The 27,945-nt window shown below is 38.7% G+C and overlaps 1 protein-coding gene across 1 annotated transcript in view; it reads right to left on the bottom strand.

Annotated features, from left to right (window-relative positions):
• The window catches only part of LOC144050396 (semaphorin-4B-like), a 61,842-nt gene extending 40,070 nt beyond the window's left edge, over window positions 1-21,772 (bottom strand). The window contains exons 1-2 of the mRNA XM_077563580.1: window positions 21,701-21,772; window positions 13,594-13,670 (exon numbers count right to left, since the gene is read on the bottom strand). The gene's annotated coding sequence lies outside the window, so the exon portion shown is untranslated. The remainder of the gene's footprint in view (window positions 1-13,593; window positions 13,671-21,700) is intronic.
• Window positions 21,773-27,945: the final 6,173 nt, after the last annotated feature.

The following is a 27,945-nucleotide window of genomic DNA, read 5'->3' as shown; positions in this document are numbered from 1 at the left end:
CAATTATAGGCATGGCCTAGACATATTTGTAGAAATAGACATTATTTCTTATGAACTTCTTGTTTCATGCAATCTGCATTCCATTGCCTTGTACTTGTATAATAACAAAATGGAATCAATCAAATTGAATCAGTTATGTATGTAGAAAACAGTGACCGTTATAAAATGCGCAACCCAGGAGTACAGTATATATCATTATGTAGCATCAATAGGCTGTGGCCCAAAGTCAAAAAGTAATTGTTTCAGTGGGGAACTGTGTTGTGAATGGACCAATAGGAGTGGTGACACATTTGGCTAAGTAAAAAATAAACAAGTCAAATTTGTCAGGTTCTGAAATGTAAAGAAGAGCGACATACCACAGATGATGTTGCTGTGATGCCACATTTACATTCCAAAGTTCTAAAGAGATGCCGATGTTTTGATAGTAAACAGCCCAGAGCACATGGCGTCTCTGGACGAGGGCTTTTTATCAATGCAAATGCTCCCTCAAGAGCTCATTCAAAGGGTTTTAGAGCAGGTAATAAATCCATTGGCAGGGCAAGGCTGGCTGGAGAGGGGCGGGCGGCTGCGGTGGTCTGCAAGTGGCCCCCGGTTGTCTGGCGGCCGCTGATGGCAGACTTCCTGGTGATCACAGCTCTAGCTGGCAGGCGCCGCGCAGATTTGTAGATTGCCGAGTATTATATTAATGTGGCAGTTCAGTTTACTATCTACAGTGATAGGGCGCCCAGAGGCCAGACACATTATAGAGTTTTGGTAGAGAAATGACAGCAAAAATAGGAATAGAATGGGAATACCACAATATACATTAGTCATGCTAGGGAGATTATGTACATTACTGCCACCCGCAGGACTGGAGAGGAACAGTATAGAGTGTTGTACATTGCTGTATTTCTCCTGTGTAGCACTCATTGTTGGGTTACATTGCTAGAGAGTCATACTATTTACACTGACACTGGGATTTGCCATTCAAACTCAAACTGGCATCCCCAGTATACTCCCTAACTGGAATTTCCCTTGTTCCATGAACATATCATTACTCAACTTGAGAGGTCTTTGAATATTTAATGCAAAGCAAAGGCTTTCAGTGAGGATTCCCGGCACTTTTGTGAATTTTCATAGAGGATAATCCATACAGAAAATGTGTCAAAACATTTTTCCTAACCCTTTGTCACACCAGCGAGTATATCTTAAGCCCAACAACAACAATTTCACGTGGCATTAAGATACTCTTAGTGGCCTGATACAGCTACAGTATGTGACACAAAGCATCCAATCCCGGGTTGCTTAGATGCTTTCAAAGAATGGAAAAATTAAAACCCAGAGTATTTGGGGAATCCAGTTAATGCAATGACCCACAAATAAGACCCTAGTAATACGGATGCAACTGACATAAAAGACAAGAAAGGACAATTATGGGACTTCAATTCTCAAATGTCCTGAATCAGATAGCTAAACTGCATCCTTCGTCAAACATAAAACTAACATTTAACCATATTTGCAAGCGGCACAAATAAATACTTTATTCATACTAAAAAATAATCGCACACAGTGCCTACTTTTATGAACGGAATCTGGCATCTTGTCGTCACGTTAGTACCAAGTGGCCACTACGCTCAGTGCCATGCAGCCCATCTGGCTCATCAACGAGACGCTCTTCTGCTTCGTGTACTGTATGGACAAATGGTGGAAATCTGGTGCCATATTGCTCACAGTTACAGATTCATTAACCTTGAGAACTCCCATGGAGGCTCCATATTAACACCTACATCTGTTGGGATGAAGGAAGGAGCGTGACATCCTCATTGGTGTCAGAGTCACACAACTTTAACCCTGGAGAACCCAAGAACCCTTTTCTTCTTTGGAAAATTATGGATTATACATTAAAAGACTGCTATAAATTCATTGAACACCAAAATATATGTTTTTTCAATGTTTTTTTTCAATTTATTCCCTAATTTAGGATTAGGGCGAAATTTGACCCTTTGGGATTTAGGGGTATCATTTCGAAAAATCAGAATAACAAAAACTGTCAGTAAACTATTTAGAATTTAAGAAAATAATCAATCAAATACACAGCTACATTGAACAATATAATTTTTTTGTTTTATTTGTTGCATTTTAGCCATCTTGTCACCACCACTCTAGCTCATGTAAATGCAATATTCATCCACTAGATGGCCCCATGCAGGGGTCAGAAGTGGCACTCTGGACTTTTGAAGTTAAATTTGTAAAAAAAAAAAAAAAAGGTCTTTGTTATTTGAGTAGCAGAATTTATAGGGGCCAAATTTGACCCCGTGGGTTCTCCAGGGTTAAAATGGCTTATAGGTGTGGTGTTGTTATTACTATTGAGGTTTATTACTGTTATTCCTCAGTTTATGCCTAAAAACCACACTGGCGGGGGTTTGGGATTTCAGCAACGATCCAGCAGAGTTACCGGAGCCATTGTGTTGGGAACAGAAAGAGCTCAGTGGGTGACTGACAAGACAGAGGCATCATGCTGGGTCTGTCTTAATAACTCACATTTAGCGCAGCCTGCAGAAACGTAGCAGGGGAAAACACAGATTTAAAATGCATAGATGTACGGTACATTAAATTTCCAATTCCAAGCTATGATCTTGGATTCAAATTACAGCAACAAAAAAAAAAAAACACTATGTGCATTATTTACTTATTTGCATATTATAAACATAACAAAATGGGTGCTAAAATGTAAATTAGCTAAGAGACGAACTCCTCACAGCATGAAGTCCATTGACGTGCACGATTTGGGGAAGAGATGAGTCAACACGAGGCTCCGCCGTCAATTGTTCACTTTGCATAACAAACGGAGCGTCTTCGTCGCTTTGGACGCATAAATGTATCATCACGTTGCCATAGTGACAATATAGCAAAGTTAAAGGTTTATTGACTTGGGCTCACAATTGCTCAACTTTGTTCACAGAGTATATAAAATGCACACTTCAATAAACTACTCCCTGGAGAACCCATGGGGTCAAATTTGGCCCCTATAAATTCTGCTACTCAAATAACAAAGAACTTCTTTTTTTTTTACAAATTTAACTTCAAAAGTCCAGAGTGCCACTTCTGACCCCTGCATGGGGCCATCTAGTGGATGAATATTGCACTTACATGAGCCAGAGTGGTGGTGACAAGATGGCTGGCAACATGCTGTTTTGTTGAGCTGGAAACCAATCCAAACAAAACCATCTTCTCAGCAAACCATCATGTTGCAGAATGCCTAGGAGTATGTTATATATATATATTTTGATAAATTAGCAAATCTGCGCTAGTTCAAAAAACAAGGGTTAAAATTGAAAAAACATATTTTGGTGTTCAGTGAACTTATAGCAGTCATTTAATGTATAATTCATAATTTTGCAAAGAAGAAAAGGTTTCTTGGGTTCTCCAGGGTTAAAAATGACTTTTCCCACAGAGAATTCCAAGAGAATACCAACGGCAACATGCACACGACACATAGGTTGGAAGGCGAGATTTGAACCCAAAACCTCATAACCCTGCTCAAGAGTGCATGTTATCCACATGGGAATGAGACAGGTGGGAATAAGACAGGTGGGGACTATGGAGACAGAGTTCCTGCAGACGTCTCCCAGACTCTTAAATAAATCACCAGTGGGTTAAAAATAAACCGCAACCCTTCCTTGTCGCAGTCGGGCCAGCCGGCAATTGACTGCGACTAAATGCATCAATGCTGGCGACTTTCCGCGTCAAAGCATGACTCAGCACGTCTGGCAAAAAAAAAACGAGGTCGGGGGGAAAAAAACGAAAGATGAGACGGCAGCAGAGCGCGATGACATCATTGGGAACAAAACGTGGCGCACCTTTTACAGTGTGCGAGATGACGTGACGTCAAACTGTTGATGTGCTCAACTTGTCATCATCATCATCAAAGCCAGCTGGTCAACAAACAGTAGCAGCCAGCAGGTATGTAAGATTTTAAAAACACGACTACATGGCCATCATACTCATAATTTTATACTTCTTCACTGTTCCCTTGGAAACTGCTAAAATCACAGGGTGTTGAACGCATCAGTCAAACAACAATACAAGGAGGCTCTCTTGAATTTACTTCTCCAATGAGTGTAATGCTAGTCAGACTCAGGCCGAAAGCAAATTAAACTATTCCCGTGACACAGTTACGTACTGTATCAATTTAAATGTTTGAATACATAGGTATGAATCTGTGCCAGGCGGCACGATTGTTGTGCTTGGGCCGATCCGACGGGGGGTGAGCACATTCGCTCAAATTAGTCCATTTAAAGTGGAAGACACACATGGCATTACGACAATCAGCAAGCAGGTAGTGTGGAGAAACAATTATTATTTCGGTCGTACAATATAACCAGCTTCCAATTGACGATTCCGAGCTAACGTCACAAGTCTTTTCTTTTCTTTGGTCCTTCCTCGGGTCTCCTGACGGCCTCATGACTCTGGCTGGAAGTGTTCGGTTTAGGTGAACGGTATGGGATTTCTTAATAGGTTTTAGGTGAACTAATGAAAACACACACACACACACACACATGCACATACAAAAAAAAAGAAAAAAAGAGAGAGCAATGATGATGACATGTCAAATCGGTAAAATTACCGAATGAACAATACTGAGCTCTCCAGGAAAAAATAAAAAATATTTTTTTTTTTTAAAAAGTCAAAATGGCGGTCTTAACTCTGTGAAATGACACTGCTCCCGGCTGACTGAAAAAGCACTGGACTTTAGATCCTTGTCATTTTATTTGTGAGGATTATTTCGATTTCAAAATGTGATGACATTTGTATGATAGTCACAGGCAAAAGCAATACAATTCGCCGTTTGTTTTCACCATAAAAAGGAAGCATTTGCATTGCGTTGCTTTGGGGAAATATCAGAAATGCCCACCCAGATATTCGGAACTGTCAATAAAAGCCAAGAACAAGCAGGGTTGGAGACTGGGAAGAAAGGAAATTCGTGTATTTGGTAAGTGTATATACTAGTTGTTGAACCGTGACTCAAGATCACAATAGCTTTTATTGTGACCCATGATAGCAATAGCATTTAGCATCAGCCAAAGTTTTAGCACAAATACCAGCCCCCTGATTGACTAGTAATAAAAAAAATTCTGCCCCTCCTCTTTCCTGTGTGAATGAAACAGCTACATTTGTCATATTCCGCAATCAAACCCCGCAAGGCTACGTGTCGTTTCCCTTTCAGTGTGAACGTAGCATAACACTGCATCACCCAGAGCTGATCGAGACAGCAATAGGATTCTCAATATTAGCATTTGTGTTTGTTTTTGTCATTTCTGCCATCCATCCATTTTCTTTACTGTTCATCCCAAGATGGAGGCTATCCCAGCTGACTTTGGGCTATTGCCAGTCACAGGGCAAATACAGTTCCAGATTAGATTCACATTGTCGCTGAGTGTGTCATTTCTACTTTGTATCATCAACCATTACAATGCCAAATCTGATCGAACCCACGAGTGACCTCATCCGCAGTGATTGACCCCATACGGTTTCATCTCAGCTCTGCGTGTGGTTCACACAGTACTTACAGCGACACTGATGATATGAATATCTGTGCAAATTGAAACCAAAGGCATGTTGTGTGAAACATCCCACAGGGGGCTTCCCTAACGTATCATTAATTATTCACTATATCATCTTTCTATTGATTTGCGGCTGCCTCGAGTCGTGCTGCCTCCGGCATACGAATTGTGATGGCCCAAGATAAGACTCTCAAAGCCAATAGCTCTAATATGAGTCACACAGAAGTTAATCGGCACAAAATTACTTGCAAATAAACGTGAAGAAATTGTTCAGTTTGTACCTGAAGAGCCTACGATTACAATAGTCAAGCAAAGCAAAAACACCCATAAAAGCAGGCCATAAAAATACACTTATGTGCACACATATCATTTTAAGTACACAGCACATCAACGTAACATTACAAACAATGACACGCATATTTGTTGCAGCTGTGTGCACGCACATGTGGCCAAACACGACACATGCGTCTTTTGAGAGGACCGCAACTAAAATAATACGACTTTTTTTTTTTCACTAACCAATTCCAACTTGTGAAAATGACCACAAAACTGTATTTTCCTCGGAGTATTTAAGGATGCTTAGAGGTTCCATCTATCCATGATTTATTTTTTATTTTTTATAGCACTTGTCTTCATTCGTGTCGCGGGTGAGCTGGAGTCCATCCCAGCTGACTTTGGGCGAGAAGCAGGATTCTCCCTGGACTGGTTGCCGGCCAATCGCAGGGCGCTAAATACACAAGCATTCAAACACTCACATTTACACGTGTAGTGTTTTTTTTTAGAATTGAGTGTTCAAAGATGACCACATCCATTAAATTGGATAAAAATAGATTTTGCATTATTTCACACAATCACATGTGGCTTTAATAGGCAGAGCTTGGCCTGGTGAGTGACATGGGCGCCAGCAAATGAGAATATATAGATGGTTGACCTTAAAAGATGGGTACAAGTACATCCTCGCATTTTAGAATTTTAGGGGCCCAAGTAGAACATTTGACAATAAATATTCATATTTCCACTAATTCTCACTACATTACTGATAAATGAGCTAAAAGCGTGGAGCAAAAGTTTGTTAGTAAAAAAAAAAAAAAATCAATAATTATTCTTTTTTTAATCAGCAAATCATGTGAGACTTCAGCTCAATTAAGTTTGAAATGATTAAAGATGTTTTGCTTTAATATTGTTGTTGCTTAATTTTATAACTTTTTATTTTATTATTTATTTTATTCATGACGCTTCTATACCAGTATGAAATGGGCTAATTCTATTTACAGAGTACAATACTTCCAATGAGAAATTGATTATAAATTCAAAATACAGTAATTGTTAAGTCACCCAGCGTCTCGAAACATATTGCAATTAACCACAGGAGGGTTCAAATCCCCAACTAGTGAATAGAAGAATAGATTTAGTGTGAATACTCTCATTTACATTCATTTAAATACAGCTCAGTATTGTTGAACAGTCTATTTCTAAGGAGTGTGAGAGGAGATAAGTGCTTAGGAGAGTTTGGGGGTCAAATGGGTTAACACTGATATGCAGTTGACTTGGAACCGGTGATCATTTTCAGTAAAAGTGCAAAGTATAATTAATGGGCTGCGTTTCGTAATTCCCCCACAGTCACCACTTGACCACGGCATCTTTTACACAAACTGCTTTTGCACTTACCAGAAAAGCATTTAAAAATGGCCGCTATTAGTCTCAGAACTGGGAGGAAAGTAGATTAAACTAATCTCATTTGTTTACTTGACTTATTGTGACCCATTTGAAGTAGCGTGACACGACAGAAACTGTTTTGGAAAAGGCCAAGCACATTGTTTCCCCTAGAGGCCTTTAGTGTCATTACACTCATGAAGACATGCGGTCCACTTCTCCTACGGCTGCTATGCTAATCTCTCACATTTTATTACATTTTCCTCAGATTTGCTGCCACTCGAGAGAAGTGAAGAAAAAAAATCTCTAATTAAGAGACACACATACTGTAGCCATTTATTGAAAGGAACAAAGAGTCAAACGCACAAATCCAAAGGGAGAAAAGGCCATAACTCACAACTAGATGCTCACTCTAAGCTAGCAGACCAATCAAATTCTAGTTCCTGATGTAACATCACTAGGCCACGCCCCTTAAAGGTACACTGAGCGATCACAGGTCACAAGCATTCGATGTTGCCTTTTGGCCTTACCGCTTACTTGTAAAAGATGTGCAAGTCACTGTGTTCTCTTTTTATATACACAAAATCCCAACTTTGTATTAGCATTAGCTTTTTAATATTTTACTCTCTGTTGCCAATTTAAGGGAAACATGTTTCCCCCCAAACTGCATGTGATATACTTTGAATCTCACATCCCCTTGTTTACAAGCTTGTAGATGCCTCAGCGGATCGTGATCCACCTGCGTGACGATTGCGAGTCGTGCATACGATCAAAGTAACACTCACGCAATTGCGCAACGAGGACTTCCGTGAGGTCACTGTGCTGATTACGCCACATGGAAGCAACAGTAAATACACGGCTAGCCGCAGCAGACCAGCAATCTCATGACTTCAAGTCGGTGTTGGAAGGAAGCCATTAAATCCCTGCAGTTTCAGCAACGTGACGACTCATTTCATTACCGCTTTTGACAAGCCAGACAAAAGGTCTTAAAAGGGCATCATGTACTTGTCAGTACAGTACAGTAGAGCTGCACAAACTATTGAGGTCCAACAAGAGTGGAGCAAACTTTTACTAAGACATGAATGCTTAGTGTAGCGTGTGTGCCTCACAATTGGGAGGTTTTGGGTTCAAATCTCAGCCCAGGCCTTTTCTGTGTGGAGTTAGCATCCTAGGCTAACTAATGACGACAAATGCTGTTGTTTCCAGGAAGTAGTACTCAACTGGGAGTATTAAATAGCTTGAAGCCTCTTTTCTGAAGAATTGTTTAATATTTGTCAAAATGCTGCTTGTGTGAAGTGAGTTGAGTTCTGTTATAATTAGTGGTGTCAAAATTTGGGTGTTAAATTTGAGTTAGTTTAAAGAGCATTTAACACCACTAATGTTTTTAATGCACAATTATTAACTGCCCTTTAATTTCAGTCGCAACGCAGCAGACACGTCAAAATTTAGAAGTAATACATTTAATAATATTGCATATATTTGTGGAGACTGGGGTGAAGTTGTCTTCGATAATTTTAAAAATGTGCAGAATTTCACAAGTTGCTTCATGTTAAAGATTAGATAGCTCTTAATATGAAAAGAAAAATGCACTGAGCTGTCACCAATGTCTTACAAATTCAATTATGCCATCTAGTGACAGAAAAATGACCTAAACACAAATCAATATAACACACGTTTTTTTTTTTACAGTACAACCTTTTAATTTAAACTCAATTTTATGATTCATTATGAAATTATTATATTGACTAAAATATTACTATTTAACATTTTCTCCACTTTTAATTTAACAAGAGTATGAAAACTTATTGTATATTTTATTGCACATTTAGAACATATAAAATGTGTGATTAATCGTAAATTAACTATTGAAGTCATGCGATGAATTCCTATTAAAGAATGTAATCGCCTGACACCCCTAGTGATAACGCACATTTTTGCAAAAAATAAATAAAATATATATATTTGATGGACGGTTCGTATATCGAAAAGTTGTGTGACTCATATCTACCTCAGAGCTCCTGGGTTTGAATCTTAGCTCAGGAGTTTGCATGTTCACCTGAATTAACAATTTAATCAATAGGTAAGTTCTCTCACTGAATGGTTTGAACCTCCTGTTGCCAGATGCTTCGTACTGAGCAGAGTAAGGATGAATCATTGATGAATCTCAACCTCTCATCATTCACATCATGTTGCACTTCTTTCAAACCAGCCAAGCAGTGCACTCCATTTTTGCCCAAATTGCCTCAGGACCCGATTAATCCACATGATTATCAAGCTCAGCCACAGCTAAATCAAGTCAGGCTGAGCACTTACTCAAGATTGCTGCTATTCTGTTCACCCTTAAGCTGTCTGGTAGGTTTCAAACGCACCAACTGAGGCTCCTCTGCTTTGTTAGCTATCAAGTAGTGGTCCTGGTTTTGTGTTTGGTGCCAATAAAGGAAGTCATAAGTCAATACGGTGGTCCCTCCTGGCACAAGTGCCTGATGGAGGCCGCCGATAATAATCGGCCACAATGAAAAGCTGGTCATCTTAAACTGTGAAATTGAGAATAATAAGCTTTTTTAATGTTCTTTTTTTTTTTACTAATAAGCATCTGCTCCTCTGTATTGTTCTGAATGACAGCTGCTGTAGCACAATACGATGGTTGTGTTTTGCAATAGAAAACGTAGTAAATCAGATCGTTTTGAAAGGACTAAAGGAGTGGATTTTCATAGAAACACATTCCGGACCAGCTGTTTTTCATCGCAAAGTGAGAGTTTTATCTTTTTTCCCTGCACTAGTTTCAAAACAGAGAAGAGGGAGAGAAAAAGGGATGGAATTTCTCTCTGGAGAGAAAGCAGCTTGTTGCATAATAGATTTCCATCTCAGCCTTGTTCAAATTGATACTGGCTCCAAGTTCTGACAACCATACACCTCCATTAAATGCCACCCCCAACATATATGCAGTATGCTTCCAATTGTTGTAGCAGAAATCAGAGCAGGGATGTATCATAAGTACTAGTGCTATCAGTGCTCCGTATCGGTGAGTACTCAAGAGTGAATAGTCATACTGATATCAGTTTTGGGGTGAAAAAAAAGAAGTAGCAAGCATCTCTAAAAAGCTAGTCTTGCTATTGGCCCAGCAGTACAGGGGGGGCGGGATGAGGGCCGACTCACTTGCTCAAGACAACCGGCCCCTAAAACAGCTTGATGAGAAAAACAAACACAAAGCGCACAGTCACACAGGAACTGCTTTCAGCCACAGCTCACGCCCTGACACTCACATGCAGCCTCGCGGACTTCACATGCTACCCCAAGCAGGGCCCTTCATCTAATTTTTAGATATCACTGGGCCCTCGTGGAGCTGTGTTAAAAGCAATGAGACTCTGGTCTCCACATGCTGACCATTGCATGCGGAGCTGTGGGTGGAGCATGCATGTTTGTTTTGAGTGTTTGAATGTGTGTGTGATTGTGTGGGTGGGTGTGGATCCCATGTGTGTGTGTGTGTTTTTTTTTCTTCAGCAAAACGAGCCGGAAGAGGAGGAGGGGGCTATAAGTGTTTCAAGGAATACTTCTTCCTGCAGCTTTTGGTTTAGAGTAAAATGAGGGAGGACGAGTGTTGTTCAAGCTCACAGGCTATGATGATGAGGTCGTCTGAAGGTCTGATTTCATCATAATCATCCTCCTCTGTGTGATGTCACAATCAGCGACTCATCAACTTGATTAATGCAACATAGCCTTTTTCTGTTTCTTCACAAGGGGAAAAAAAGTGAAGTTTCTGATGAAATTTTACACAAGAGAAGCTTAAAGTCACACCCTGAACATTTTGTGAAATCTTCAGCGCACGATTTGTCTTTATCCAAGCTGACTTTTTTTTTTTCGGGTCAAGGTACACCCCATCGTAATACTACATATACACAATTGCCGCTATAATCAAATAAAATTCGAAACCAGACGTTAAATTGTTAAGAAACAATTTGGTGGGAACAATTGTTGGTGACATCTGTTAAAAGTGAAGATGAGAATATTTAGCAAGAAACATGAAGTAGACACTTTTTCCTCCCCCTTCTTTAGTGGGCCACTTAAGTGATGCTGCAGGCTAGATCTGGCCCCTGGGCCTTAGGTTTGACACCTGTGATTTAGAGTCATTCCAAGACCATTCACGTTTTTGGAATGTGGGAGGAAGTCGGAACACACATTGGAAACTTACATTCACACCAATAGTGAATTTAGATTATTCATTTGCAAGTCTCTAGTTAAAGTACAACGAGAATTCGAACCCACAACCTCAGGTCTGTGAGGCAGATGTGCTAACCACTATAGCCTAAACTATAACATAGAACTGTTCTTTGTCAATCTTTGGCCAGGGTTAAAGGGTGCGGTAATAGTTTTTGTTGTTGTTTTTGACGTGTCCGATGTCGTAACAGACTTGCACTTTGCATGCCAGGCCACTAGTTGGCAATGTCACTTTGTAAAGCTACTTAATTTTTTTCTTAATTTGCGTAATGTGACTCTGCACAACATGGTAGCTTTTTTTTCTTTCTTTCTTAAACCATTTATAGTGATTTACCTCCTATGTCCCAATTTAGGTATAAAAAAAAAAGCATACTACATTTTACATCCTTTTTTTTTTTTTATGTTTGACACCATTATTTTCTATATCCCCAGGGCACCGGGTGGCAAAATGGTGCCGTCTCTTCCCTTTGATGCAGGTGGCGTGAGTTCGCTTCCCCCGCCTGGGAGACCATGTTTGTATGCGCGTGTGTTTGTGTGAATGGGTGTAGTTAAAAAACAGAAAAGAAAAAAAAAAATAATCGATATCCCTTGAGTGGCTGGGCCTGTGAAATTGACTAAAATTGTGTTGACAGCATGCTAATGTGGAAGAGTGCAATGCCACAACAGCTTTGGAATGTTATACTATGGCACATTTAGTGATCAAACAGTAGTTTGTAGACTCTACTTTTTAGGCACCAAAGAAAGTAAATAAAAATATAAATATATAAAAGCTCAACATGAACATGGTTCTGAAGTTATGTGCAAACAGTCAAAAACGATTTTAAAGGGGGGCGTATTATGGAAAATTTCCTTTTTAATGTTTATGCAAATAGTTGGATCTCTGGATTGTCTTAAAATGTGTCTGTAAGCAAGCGTACGATATTTATGCATGGGATAATACTGTAATCGAATTGAGCAGAGTTTGATTGAAAAGAATTCCAAAGAAGTCCAGGCACTCAGTTGGATACTATTAATGCGAAAAGTATTTATAAGGCTGCAAAGTGTAATCATTAAAAACAGAAACACGTATCGGCCCACCGGCCTTCTTCAGGGAGTTGGCAAGTGGGCTGAAACATGTTGGTGGTTTTAAAGATTTTGAGCCGCATAAATAAAGACTTTTTACATTAATAGTATCCAACCGAGTTCCCAGACCTGGGATTCTTTCCCTCTTCTTTTTTGATGAATATTTAAGATTTCCAAGAGCACCAGGGCATGCCAGCTCTCCATTGGTTAGAGTTTAATCTGGATTTGATCCAGATTTTGGTGTGAACCAGCACATTTGGCAATGTTCAGAATGACAAAAATGGGCAAAACAATCATATCTATTTCAGATTAAAGCACAATTGTGTATATGCAGCGTCAGATGCCGCAATATCCAAACAGAGTTTAATCTGGAATTCATAGATGTTGATGTGAACCCACAAGACCATATTGTCATGAAACTGGAGACTTAAAACAACTAAATACATAACATCCTGGCTTTTAAAATATACAAAACTATTTCCTAATGTTATTTGCAACAATAAAAACGTTTATTGATTATTAAAGTTGATCGGATCAAGGTTTTGCTCATGTGAACCCATACATTGGTGACAAAAGTCATATTTTAAAAATCCCTTGCTTTTCAATTGTGCAATAAACAGTTTGCACACAATTTCATGTCTGCAGGCTAAAAACTCGTTTAAACTCCGTATGTATCCTGAATTTTATGTTACCTTTTTAATCTGTGCAAAACACATTACTCTCAGTTAAATCCTATTTCGAAGCCATTTATTCTACCTAGATGTGCAGGGTAAAATGCTGCAAAGTTTAATCTGGATCGAATCCTGATCCCCAATTTCATGATGTCTTAAAAGTTACTGATAGTACAAAACTTAAAAAGAACACGGCTTCAAGATTGTCTTTTAATTTTTCTAAAAGGTGTCATTTTAAATATTGAGTTGCACACCAACAAAGTTTGCACATCTTTTCCGCAGACTGAGGTTAACTTAAAATGCTTGAAATCGAATTGCTTAATTTCAAATGAATTGTAGCAGCCTGAGACGGTAAAAAGAAGAAGAAGAAAAAACAGAAAAGAAAGAAATCACTGCACGATTTAAAACAGCTCCGCGCGTACACGCAGAAAAAAAAGATTGTTACTCACCACTCTTGGCTGCTAAATGCAATTTTAAAAATTACACATCCACGTAACACATCCAATGGTGGCTGAAGTCTGGGGTGCTGGAAAGAAGAAAACAAAGTAAAAAGAGGTCAGGTTTAAATCCACCAAACGCCGCTCCTCGCATTGACGTGTCGGCCAAACCAAGTCCACTTTGCGTGTGTGTGCGTGTGTAAGTGTGTGTTTCCACAGAGGCTGCAAAGCTTCAAGCTCCGCCCACATCCCACGCTGCTGCCTGCCTACCGTGACGTCACTCGCCACCAGGGACTCCTCAAACTATCAATAGAAGTAAAACAAATACAGTACTCTAGTAAATTTTGTCACCCGTGACATCCATTTAGTTTGCCTAAAAGAAATCTGGATCAGATGGTCAAATGGAGCGAGAGTTAACCGAGTCTGGGAAAATGATAACTGTGTTAATTTGCATCAACATCTGGATCAAATCTGGATGTAACTTGATTTGCTTGTATAGCTTCTGTCCCTGCAATCATGCATCAAGTGTTCAAATTAAACATGATTTGGGGCATTATTATTCATATTAGATCCATACATCAAGTCAATTGTGTTCAAATTTACCTTTTTTGGTGGATTTACACCAAAATTTGGATCAGACCCGGTTTGACATGTTAAGTTTTGTATTTTTGTACAATATGAAAGATGGGGATTTTTTTCTTTGTTTTTTTTCCATGTCGCCATAAATGTCTGGAATCACACCAGAATCAGATTCAAGTTAAACTTTCTATAACATGATCGGTTCTGAAATTGCATACACATAGGACATTTGTTCAAATTGGATATTCATTTCTTAAAACATCCCAAATTAGAAAAGAGGATTTTTGTTGTTGTCGCATGTGTGGATTCACAACAAAATTGGGATCAGATCCAGTTTGACATCATATGTAAGATTATTTTTTAGATATGTTGTACATGTCTATTTACACCAAAATAATGATCATCTCCAGTTTGATATTCCAGTTTCTGACCCTAATTACACATGGGGATAGAAATGTTTTGAAGTGGGTATGATTTTACAGGTATTTCTTGAATTTTATTCCTCACAAAATAAGGATTCACACCAAAATCTGCATTCACACCAGTTGGATTTATTTTAAGTAATTTAGTTTTTACTATAAAAAAAAAAAAAAAGCATTTCTTTTTTAAATTTATTATTTTCCAAGATGCCGAAATCTGGACTATCCGGAGTTTGACATACCAGGCTCCATATTTCTCCCAGGCAAAGTTGTCTTTGCTGTTTATTTTATTTCATTTTTGGCTATGAGCAAGTCACTGCTTCTTCTTCTTGTTCTTCTACTGTGCTTTGCAGCCAAGTAGAACAATGAAGGAGAGCCGCGAGCGTCCGGCACAAAGAGCATTACAGAGGATTACGGGCAAAGGCAAAGACTTGAACACAGGCGGACGCAGCCATTCATGTAATCTCCTTTCACTGCTGCAAAAAAGACTAAAATGTCACGTTGCGCTTGTCACACTGCAGTCATCTCCAGCATGCTTTGACACCGGTAAAGCTGCTCTGCTTGAAACAACGCCATTTGTCTCTTTGCTTTGTAGGAAAATACGATGACGAACATTTCTCAAAAGTGGAATCAAAGCTGTATGTTCTGTGATACAACATACTCTTTGTGTTCATTAAAGCAACAATATGAGGCATTTGGACCACAAACGACGAGTTTCCGAATACAAACGCAACCTCAGCTCATCTTAGAGGCCTACAAAGTTGGTGGACCAGCCAGAACACCGCTCAGTGCTAATGCTAGCATCAGTGCTAACATGATGCTAACATGTTGTGTTATCTGCGGTGTTTAAATCTGAAAGATGTCAGATGTCAGCCGAGTTGCTCTTCTTCCATATCGCAATACTGTACTGTGATAAGAAACAAGTGGCCTCCACTTTGTCGAAGGTTCTGTTTGACAGCGGCGCCATTGTTGAACACATCACTCTCAATCTGCCGCCGTGCTCAAAAAACACCCCCTTTTTTTTCAAGACAACCGAACGCACCGCCGACTACACGGCAGCCATTCATATCAGGTCAGATTTTATTGGGGTTAAGTACATGACAAGCGCTCTTTGTCACACTGGATTGGTTGATGTGTTGCGCATCAATGTCTTCATCAAGGCATTCAGAGGAGGGCAGAAAATGCTGATATGCTACAAAGTCGTGAGCGCATGACATGACTCAGCCAGTGTCTGATAACCTTCAACCCCTCTGAGCCAGGAGAAAGGCAGACAGACAGCAAATTGGGAGAACTTTCACCTATAAGAATGTTTTTCTCTGTGTACTCTGTATTCCTCACGGATTCCAAAAACATTCTTGTTGGGTTCCCTGAAGACGTGAAGGCGTAAATGTTTAAAAAATGCTTTGCTTTAGTTAATTTTTTACTAGTTTTAGCATTAGTTATAGTTTATTTTTTTAAGTTTGTGTGAGTGTGTGTGAGAGAGCGAGAGAGAGAGAGACTAGAATATAGTGAGGACAAGCGCTATGGACAATGAACAGATGGATGAATTGATACGTTTTAAAAAGTGCAACATAAAAATCATCTTAAGAGAAAATATGCTTAATGTCAACCATGACATCAGTCATTGTAAAAGCAATTACATTCGCCCAGTTGCATAATTCCCAAGGGTAATAAGGAGACATTTATTTGAGGTGTGGATGATATATCCACGGAATAATTGTGGAATGGTGTCAATTAGAGTGGACTTAAATGATCATATATTGTCATTAAAGTAAAATAAAATATAGGAAATATAGTATATACTGTAATGCTTGTCAAATCCCAGCTCTCATTTTTAGCACTCACTTTGTCTTCACGGTGAAAGATGTATTAGTATTAGTGTGATATCTTGTAACATTAAAAATTGATTTTAATATTTAAAAATAAAACATTATTTTTACAATATTAAAATGTTAATTTTTTTATTTTATTTAATTTTTTTACATTTTTATGTTTAACAAAACAATTAAATATAAAAAGTGTGAGATCGTTAAATTTTTTTGTGTACATTATTTTCATTAATTCTGTTAATTTTCTGATGTGGGCCCTGATTTGATCTTTTTATTAGAATAAGCGGGCCAAATAAAAGGTGCAATGGATTACAAATGCCCCCTGTGCGCAACATTGGACACCCCCTATTTTCAAGTCTCTAATGACCATAACATGTATGTTTTTGGAATGTGGGAGGAAGCCAGAGTACCAGGAGGAAACCCACGCAAGCTCAGGAAGAACATACAAACTCCACGGGAGGAAACCAGAACCCAGAACCTGAAAACTTTGGCACATGCTAGCCAATTAGCAACCGTGTTGGACTTTCATCCCGTAAATTCATTAACACCAATTTTCGAACCGTTTTGTTTAATTGAGACGTGCCAGGAGATTCTCACTTAATGAAGTTTTTGCTGCGCAGATGTCATGTGGTCAGTGAACAAAGAGAGTTAAAAAAAAAAAAACACACCAAAGTGAAATGATGACCAAAAGCCATCTGGCAGCGGCTCGCCTACTGATGCCAAACTAGCAGCCCTTCCTCTCGTCATCTCCCATCAGCAATAAAAGACAATATCTGGCCCGGTGGGACGTTGGGCATTCATATGAATTATCTCCATCTTAATATGTTCGTGCCCCCGAGACTTGCATGACATGACGTCAAGCCATGTGCGGGATCTAATGAGACTGCGATGAATACATTACGTTTATTTAGACTTTTATTCCCACTTTCTTTGTGGCTTCGCAGCCTGTGTAAGGGGGCAGAGGTCAAGGTCCTGCACAGCTGCACACTGGGAGGATGGCGGGGGTGGGCTGTGGCAGGGGAGTTAGTGTGGAGGAAAGAATGCCGGCAGGCACTGACGATGAATTAATGACTTTGTAAAAATGCAGGCTGATATGACGATTAGAACGACTATTTTCTGTTTGATTCTGATCTCGTTCTGGAACAGAATGTCACCTTCTCAGCTGATCAGTGGAACCTGATAGGACGAATGATTAACAAGAATCCTATTGATTTGGGATAGAATCCAATGTAAATGGTCTGGCTAGCTGATGTCAACGTTTCTTGTAGTGCTCCTTCTGTCAGTTTTCGGTAAAACCGCCTCAAACATTCATTGCTTTCCTTAGCTACAAGTTACACGTGCGGAGAAACTCGGTGTCAATTAGCTCACAATTAACTCATTCACTGCCATTGACGGCTATAGACGTCAAAAATTCATTTAAACTTTTTCTATTAGTTAAACATTTTTTTCCACTTTTGCTAACAAGAGTATGAAAACCTAGAAAAAAAATGTATTGAAAATTTAGAACAGATATAAAATTTGTGATTAATCGTTAGTTAACTAGTGAAGTCATGTGATCAATTACAATTAAAAATTGTAATTGATCACATGACTTAAAAATTAAAAACATGAATTAAAAATTGTAATTGCCTGGCGGGCCTAATTTAAAAATAAAAAATAAAAATGAGGGGCGTTTAATCGTAATTAATCGCATGATTATTTAATATCTGTTACAAATGTACAATTTAAAAAATTCTAGGTTTTCATAAAAAATTTAATGAAATAATTTTTTTTTAAACTAATAGAAATAGTTCACATGAATTTTTGACGTCTATAGTCGTCAATGGCAGTGAATGAGTTAAAACTGCTCACTCAAATAAAATTTTCATAAATAGGCAGCTGACAAAAGATTATTACTTGGTTGTTTGATTTGAAACTTGATCCAGTGAATATTTGTATACAAACACTTACAAGGTAAAAGTTCCATAACACAACCCTTCCGAGGAATAGCTGACCCAAGATCTTTAGACATCCTCAATCGACGGGAAGACAGTTTCAAGCAGTCTTCTTCAAATTTCCACTCTTACGTCAAAGCAAGGGCCTTATTGATTTTGAATTTGTCCAACACAAGCATGCTGAGGAAGCTGAGGTCGTCCACTTATCCACTTATGGAACAGAGATTCCAGGATGGACTTTTCCGTTAGCCCTTTCCAGAGGCTGGCCCCACATTGTCACATGTTGAGTATACTGTAGTCGTGGCGTCTCCCTTTGGAGCCAAAAAAGCCATCAGAGAAGATAAAAGCCTTGGTTAAAAGTTAAACCATGTGGAAGCAAGCTTAGACTCTCACAGCGTTAATACAATTAAACAGGCTGAAGGACTCATCAAGGTGATTGGAACATCCATAGTATGATCAAAACTGGTTCAACAGCTGCTTGGCCAGGTCTCCATAAGTGAGCTCAGTCATATTTTCCATACTTGAAGGCATCAGAGACTGCATGATGGACTAGAGATTAGTACGTCTGCCTCACAGTTTTCATCTTCTGGGTTTGAACCTCAGGAGTGGAATTTCCATTTTGTCCTGTGAAGACTCTAAATTGTCCATGGTTATAAAGACTGGCTGGACAGGCTCCACCTCACCCGTGACCCTAATGAGGACAAGCACTATAGAAACTGGATGGATGGATGATCGCAGCCCTTCCAGTGCGAGTCCAGCCAAGTGCAGCATCGATATCAAGCGTTGGTGCTACTTTTAAAAGGTCACCATGGAGACATTGTGTCTCCTACGGACTGTAACGGGACTCAAAGCGGTCAGAAATCAATGAAGCTTCTCAGCAAGAGCACACGTTAACCTTCCGAGGATTCGACAGCACCCATTTCCGGTTGCTTTATTAGTTTGTATTTGCAGCCTAATTACTGTTCGTCCTGTATAACAGCTGGCCTAACCACCGTCCCGTGACTGAAATAAATATGTATGTGATTGATCAATATGAAAGTGGTTTCATTTTGAAAACCAGGCTTGTTCCTCTGTACACATAGCAAATTGTCTTGCTCACGTGATGGTTGTAAAAAGTAAACATATAAGCAAGCAACCATACAAGCATACTACATAACAATGCAGTATTTTTTATTACAATTTAAATTACTATATCGATTTGTTATATAAATGAAGTGGATTTAAAATTAAGTCAGAAAATCCAGACAGTCAAAAAAAAAAAAAGCACAGAATTCCTTGCTTCCATTTCCAACATCCTATCTTGGTAAAGCAGGATTTTCTGTATTAATGGCGGCCAAAACAAAATTAGCACATAGTTATCTCTTCATACTCCAAAATGGGATGACTTGTGGAAGAGGAACAAGCACTAAGCTCCCACTAATTACTAATTAATTAACTATAGTCTATTCTTTTGGAGGACTTCTTGGTATTTAAAAAATAAATAAATAAATTGGGACCTTTTGTTCAAAATATTGCTCTACATGGAACCAGTCTGTGTTACCCAAAAAAAAAAAAAAGGTTACGACCACTGTAAGTACATCCCTGCAATCAATAACCTCTGCAACATCCAAAAAATAAGTCCTTTGGTATTTTTGGCATCTCTATGTGATGATGATGATGATGATGATGATGATGGTTGCAATCACTGGCAATAATGAGCGAGTTGAAAGGCGCAGCAAAGCTAATTTGTTTGCTGGTTAATTGAAGAGCAGCACGCTGATTATCCGGCGTGGAGAATAGAGTGTTGTTGCTGCTGCAGCTGGATTAAAGTTTTGTGCTGATTGAGTTGATAGCTCTTTGAAATGATGGATCCACTCACTGGGGAAAATCAATGACAACCATATAAAGTGGAGAGATAATCTTAAAAGGGACATGTTATAGAAGAAAATGGCTTTTTCATTGCTTGTATACAAATAGTTGGATCTCAGTCTTCTAGTTGCCTCCTTCTGAACTTGCGGCTAGCTTATTTACATAAATTAAAAAAGCATAATAGTTCCTTAAAAGAAGCGATATAGATCCAATTAACTTTACCGTAATAGTTACAAAATGACTGGCGGTTCATTTGTCCATCAGAAGGATAATGGGATGTATCTCTGTCATTTCCATGGCAACCACCAACCATCACTTACTTAAGAGGTCTCTAATGTTGGTAGTGCTGGCAGGACACTTTTCATTATGTGAAAGTGTTAGCATTATGGTTTAGAGTTTTGCGGATTTTTTTTATGTTGAACGGAGGACTTTTCAGAAGGCTGATGAAAATTTTCCCTATCAGAAATAGTGAAAATAAGTCAAACTGACACCATTTAAAACAATAAGAGTGTTGGTTTGTAGATGGAAAAAAATGTGAAGTCATCTAAAATGAAAATAACGGCCAGTATTTGGAAAATAATGAGAAGAAAACATTGTGAAGAAATACCAAGCAGAGACATAGTAAAAAATTAATTAATCAAACAAAAAAAAAAAAAAAAAAAACTTTTACTGAAAAAACTTCTAAAAAATAAAATAAAATAAAAATAAAAAAGGGCATGACAAAAATGAATAAATAATATAAGATTACATAAATTAAAACAGATTAAAAAAAATACTTTAGAAAAAAATCCACTGTTTAAGGATTAAAAGTATGATTAAAACATAAACTCTGCTCTGTCAGAAACCAACGGCTGAGTTCATGACAGACTAAATGACTTTTAAATAGAAAATAGATCGAATAAAAATAAAAGTAACCAAATTATACTCTTGTGGGATTCAAAGGTTGAGGTCAAGATAAAATAACTCATTTTCTCTTTTCAAATCCCGCTGAGCCTTCCAGTCAATGAGCTCCGTGCACTTCAGGGAGGAGCAATGCATATGTCACCCACGTCCACACACACACACACACACACACGCACACACACACCCTCCACATAATGACAGTGTCGGGGCTTTATTTGTAGCCGATGCATCTTCATTGTGCAGCTGGCCAGGACTCACAGCAAACTACATGAGTGCACTCCTCACAGGGAAGTCAACGCGGCTTCATCATCAGCATCATCAGCATCCTCAGCGTGCGTTATCTCCCCGCAAGGTGACCGACCGACATCCCTCCTAGATAGCAGCCTTGAGCGCATGCCAGCTTTTAAAAACCACTTTAACACACACGCAGGAGCCAAGAAGCTGACTCAGTGTGATGCACGACTACCGCGCCGGTGCTCTCGCTCTCTTCTAGTATTCTCACTCCACTTCATTAACCCTCCAAATGACAAAGTAAAAGCATCCTTTTGTCTTGTAGTGCCAACCACGCCGGCCGCTGTCATGTATCAAAAAAAAGGGAGGGACTCACCACGGCCAGGTGGAGTGATCGGAGGCTGCAGCGGCGGCGGCGGCGGAATCCCCCTCCTCAGCCTCCTCTTACCGGTGTGTAAAGTGAGTGCATGTGTGTGTGCTGATCCAGCAGATGCAGACCGGAGCCACCAATAGAAAGAGGCGAAAGGGAAGGGAGAGGGTGTGCGAGAGACGGCAGAGGAGGGGTCTGCTAGCATTACATCATGGGCGAGGGGAACGCTTGTGTTTTGCAGGAGGTGGGGGAAGGTGTGTGTGTGTATGTGTGTCCTTGTATATTTCCTGCAGGATGATTAAACATGGTCATGATGCACCTGCACAGAACTGTGATTAACAACCATTCACAGGGAGACAGTAAATAAGCACAGCTTTCAACATGTAATGGAGGCGAAAAGTGAACAGCAGATGGACATTGGCGAAAACGCCCTTTTTCAAGGCCCTAATGGCTCTCTTGTCAGCCTCAACAAGCGTTGATGGACGTCTTTGGAAAGAAGGCGCTGACATTTCAGGTGTGGAAAAAGCTTTGTGCAGGAGCATGCAGCCATCACCTGTTAGTGCAGCCGGAAAAAAGGAGCAGGGAGGGGAGAGAATTTGGGGAGAAAAGGGTGTCAGGAGTAAAACAATGACAGCTCAGGGTCATCCCAGCAACTTGGCTCACGAGAATGAGACAGCAGTCGCACAGGAGACATACTGATAAGGAAGTCTTGCTCTCGCCGTTAAATGTTAAGTGAGAAGTCTACGCGCCAGGCCTCGCATCAAGGTCGGGATGAGGAAGACAGACACAGCAAGTTGGGTAGTGTGGCTACAGTTTGGAAGATAACTAGGGCAGACCTCTGCCAAGGCTTTTCTAGATGCATACAATCCAACTATTTTTTTCTCAACCGCTTTTGCTGGTCAGCTGATTTGGGACGAGACCCCTGGACTGGTCGCCAGTCAATCACAGGGTAGATATGAAGACAAACAACCAAAATTGGGATAATACTGCAACACCTTTCATGACTACACAGAATTATTTGACCCACTTCTGGGAGCAGGAGTCTACCCCAGCTGACCTTGGGTGAGAGGTGGGGTACACCCTGGACTGGTTGCAAAAACACACCGGAAGCATTCACACATCTGGACAACATAGTGCAGTGTGTCTTTATCTTTCCAAGGCTGCAAAGAGAAAAGCAGAAAGATGTAAGGGCCAATTGAATTAATGTATTCATTTTACTTCCTGCTTTACCTTTAGGGTAAAACAAACCAACCAATCAAGCAATTATACAGTGTTTATACAATGTAGTTATTTTTGGGAAAACTGCTACTTTAAGGTTTTCTATTAACTGTGATAAGGCAAATAGTTCGGTGTTTAAATATATATATATTTTTTAAGGTTTTAGAGTGGCCAAAAGATCTGCTCCTCCACTGAGCAGCAGCTGAATCCCATCAATCACATTCAGAACAAAAGCAAGAGCAATCTGTGGTATGCTGACCATACGAGGATCATTAATGTGACATGATCACAAATTGGAACTAATCAGAAAGTGAACTCTAAAAACAGTTGGGTCAAAAATAACACAAATATGGGCCAAAAATGGACCAATCCTCTACTTGGGTCAATTTGACCCAACTTTGAGTCAAGAAATTGGTCTTTTATTGTAAAACAAGGCATAAATATTGGTCAGGTCCTTTACTTGGGTCAAAAAATTGGGTCATTTTGTATAAAACAACCCAGAAAGTCAGTTCAGACTGAACCATAAAGTGGATCGGTCCATTTTTTATCCATAATTGGGTTACTTTTGACCCAACTTTTTAGAGTGAAGGAAACCATTTTTTTATTTGTATTTTTTTTAAAAAAATTATTTTAGCTGTAAATTAATTTGTGCCTTTGAAAATCTAGCAAAGATTATTATTAGTACAAGTTTTAGTACCCATTACTCACATCCCCCTACTTTTTCAACAGCTACACTTCTATTGCTAACCAGCCGAACTCCTTTTTTTATTTTTATTTTAAATAGCCCTTTGGGCATGCATAAAGTTATTTTTAATAAATGCCACCTGACCACAAAAAAAAAAAAAAAAAAAAAAGGATGGCGGGCCACAAATGGCCCCTGGGCCGAAGTTTGGACCCCACTGATGTAACGTCTTCATAAAAACCTATCATGGATGATTTTGTAATGCGGTAAAATGCGCTCACATTGTACATAACTTCTTTTGCGGCATCAAGTACTAATAAAGGGTTGTGAGTCTTAAAAGTCTTTTAAATTCTTCTTTGTTTCCATACTCACATATTGAAATTCTCTTCCATGTCAAAATATGAAAACACATTTATCACATTTGTACTTCCTGCATAGAAAGTGTAGGTGAAGGACTATCAAGCCGTTCCAAGAAACTTGACAAACTCACATGGACATCAAAACACTTCAACATTTTGCGATGGCTACAGGTTATTTTCCACAATTCAAAATACGTTTTGAAATCACATCAATAATGCTTAGAGAGGCACAATCAAAACCCTTTTTTATTTTTTATTTAAATAAACCCATTTCATGTATAAGAGAGCGAATTTGTGGCTTCAAGTGCAGAAGGCTGGCTGACTTCCATGCAATGAGGCTTCTCTCTTTCTCAGGATGGGCTAATTTCAACAAGACAACAAAAAAAATTGGCCTATAATTATTGATCCTTTTGGCATAAGCATGTCACATGTAGCTTAACAAGACACCTGGGAACAGTTTCAAATTGTGTTGTTAAGAATAGAGCCCTCATCGCTCATGCTGTATATTCTTCACTTCCTGTTTAGGATCGATCGTTAGCAGACATTTTGCAGCCTAAACAAATCGAATGTGTAATGGACGCCTGTGTTAATGGATGTGAATAATTTAGGCTGTTCCACTGTAGCATTCTTGACAGGTGCCTATTTAATATGATGTCAAGACACGCTGCAAAAAATAGAGGCGCATGATGCATCATCGCAGCGCCAACAATATGTTGTCATCATTTTTTTGTAAGTGCATTTACACATGTTAGCATCCAAACACTTCAATCAAAACATAAACAGTATTGTGTCACTGTTTATCTTCCCAATTCCAATGAAGCTGCTTCAAAACAAAACAAAGCTGTTTTGGGAAGGCGCCGCTTGTAAAGTCAACAAGGGTTCCTGGGTAATTAATTAGCAGCCATGACGTGAAAGAGCCGTCCGAAAAGCATTTGTCACTAATGCTTCGGGACTTTTAAAAGGAGGCATCTCCAAGAATGTTGTGCCTTTTCTCGGCTGATGGCGACATCCGGCAGCCAGGAAGATGAGATAATTTTGTGTTTTTGTTTTTAAGGCGTGGAGGCAAGTACAAGCAAATACAGACAGAGGACATCTGGAGACAAATGACTAGTGAGGCCACTGTGTCAACACAAGAAGCAAAGGAGGTAAGTGAACTTTGTAGACTACTAGAATACACAACAGACCTCCTCCAAGATTTCATTGTTAACAAATACATTAGATGGTGTAGTATGGAGGTAAATATGGTGCAAAACTAATTTGTAAATTTTGTACCTGTAGAAAAAAGTCTAAATTTGTATCTGTAAAATTCGTGATTTGTACCTGTAATAAAAATTTGTACCTGTAAAAAAAAAAAAGTGTAAGTGTAAAAAAAAATTGTATCTGTAAAAACAAATTTGTACCTGTAAAAGTCATGATTTGTACCTGTACAAATTTTTTTTTTACAGGTACAAATTTTTATTACAGATACAAAAAATTTTTTTACAGGTACACATTTTTTTTACAGGTACAAAACACGACTTTTACAGATACAAATTTAGACTTTTTTTTACAAGTTAGTTTTGCACCATATTTACCTCCATAGTGTAGTGGTAAAAATATATATATGGGAAGTTCAAACAAGAAGTTAATTTCATCAACGGAAACTAAACAAAATATTTTTTCTCCAAAACACATTTTTCACCAGACTAAAACCCTCATTAATAAACAATAACTGGGATTTAATCAGTATGCAATTTTGTTGACTAATGAAGACAAGATGAAAATGTACTTCACATAATAAAAACTGTACTAACTGTACAAAAACAGGACGGAAATTATATGAGTTTGTAAAATGTAGTCTCTGCTAATCTTTCACTGTGACACTGCATGATGTGACACGCCCCCCTTTTAAATCTGCAGCTAGCGAGTGCAACTTGTACAAACACATGGAACAGACAGGAGGTGGAATCACGGTGAAAGGTAAAAAAAAAAGAGTAAATTATAGTTACAACGTAACATTAACCCGACGGCTATAACATTCCAACAATAATGTTAAATCGGCCGCTAACTAATGCTGGCTAACTTACTAGCTCGTAGCATGGAGCCATACTAGCCACTTGTTGATATACTGTAATTGTGTGTGAAGTTGTTTTTCCATCAAAAAGATGAGAGAAATTTTTATGCGAAATACTTTTAGATTCAAAATGTTCAACATTATCTGCTGACAAAAAAATATACAGGGGTAAAATGACTGTCCTGACTAAAACTAGACTAAAACGTTGACAGTTTTAGTTGACTAAAAGTAGATGAATAAAAATTATGTTTTGGACTAAAATAAAAACGGGAATGCTAGATTTATCGTTGACGAAAAGTTGACTAAATAAAAACGGGATGAGGTTGACTAACTATGATAAAAACTAACAAGCGTGATTGAAACTAGACTAAAACTGAGACTAAAGAAAATGGAAAAATGGATAGATAGTAAAATCACACCAGAACATTACAAGTGGTGTAGAGATTTGACCATTTTTGATGACGTTTAGCCATAAGGTATCAGAAGTGGGGTTTAAACCAATCTTCATTTAACAACCAAAATAGAGCGTAACAGTCAATCTAAGTTGAACTGACTTTATTTTTCATCAATCTTGTGAATAATTTCACACAATTTCAAGTGTAACCACATTTAATAAGCTGTAGACTTTGTATTGAATATAGCGGGAACAAAAGAGCTGACCCGCCCATCCTTCACCGGCTAGCGTAAAATATACTCTGCTCTGTGACTGCCCGCAAGCTCCATTCCTTAGCATTGTGCCCTTCGATTTGAGACGGCACCTAAGCAGCTCTATATATAGCGCCATTCAATTTGTTTTAAATATATATTTCTCTATTTCTCCTCTTAAAGTGAGTGTCTTCATGCATAAAGGTGTCCCCTGGCGTCGCCACTCATCTGTCAGCTCTTTCACCACCAAGCCTACACTGTTCCCTGTTGCCTTGGCAACCTTATGGCCAGTCGCGCTTCTCTCTCTCTCTTCTTGCTCTCCATCTCTGGGGACACAACGGTGACTTGTGTGCTCCCCTCCGAGCAGCTGGAGGACTTTTCATCAGGAAAGGTGCACAGGCTCATCCTATTCTACCTGCCTCCATTGCGACAATCCTATACCGTGAGTTGTCAAAAAAGAATCAAAAGTTCAACAGGAAGTGAATCAAGTGTTTTTCATGACATGAGGTAAACAAATGTGGCTCTTTCAAAGAACTTGGTAACCTAAATGTGAACCACAATGGATGCTTAAGCATTAGAATCATGTTATTTCTTCCAACCAAAAGAATAAAGTTTTGCTTAGCTGGCTCCATCATTTGGCGAAGTCGTTTCATCAGAGCAATATGCTGGTTGATGCTCTTTTTGGTCCTCTCCAACATCAGTTGCCTCTCCAGTAACGTGTCATTTCCAATTGCAGTCATTTTCAAGATGTCATTGTATGCACCTTAGTGCTTAAGATTTGACATTGTAGATAAATCCGACTTTAGCTTTCTTAGCCATGGTGGCACAAGGTTGTTGATTGTCTCTTTCCTGTGTTTGCATCCATGTTGTCCCTTAAGTTATTACTAACAGCACAACATACCATTCAATAGCTATCAACCCACACCGATGTGTGTTATTTGTCAGCACTTAATTAATGATTTAATTAATTAATTAAGAAATAATAATACATTTTAATAATATATAATATACTGTATATAATATAATATATATAATATTATATATAATATATTATAATATATATCATATTTATAATATAGTAAATACACTTTTGGAACTAATTATTCTCAGGAAAAAAACTTAAAAAATTAAATTAAAATTGTAAAATTAACCGTAATAAATATTAGATTAAACTGAATTAGTTCAGGGGAATTATTACAACCCAAAGATCGAGTTATGTATGTCACATTACTTGCCACATTCAAATTGTCACAAAGTTGCTCAAGTAAAAACTTATTTTATATTTTTTTATTGT

This window comes from Vanacampus margaritifer, chromosome 4 (assembly GCF_051991255.1).
Source record: "Vanacampus margaritifer isolate UIUO_Vmar chromosome 4, RoL_Vmar_1.0, whole genome shotgun sequence".
In the NCBI taxonomy this organism is placed as follows: Eukaryota; Metazoa; Chordata; class Actinopteri; order Syngnathiformes; family Syngnathidae; genus Vanacampus; species Vanacampus margaritifer.
Note: the sequence above shows the minus strand (reverse complement) of the source record. Positions and strands in the feature narration are given on the sequence as shown.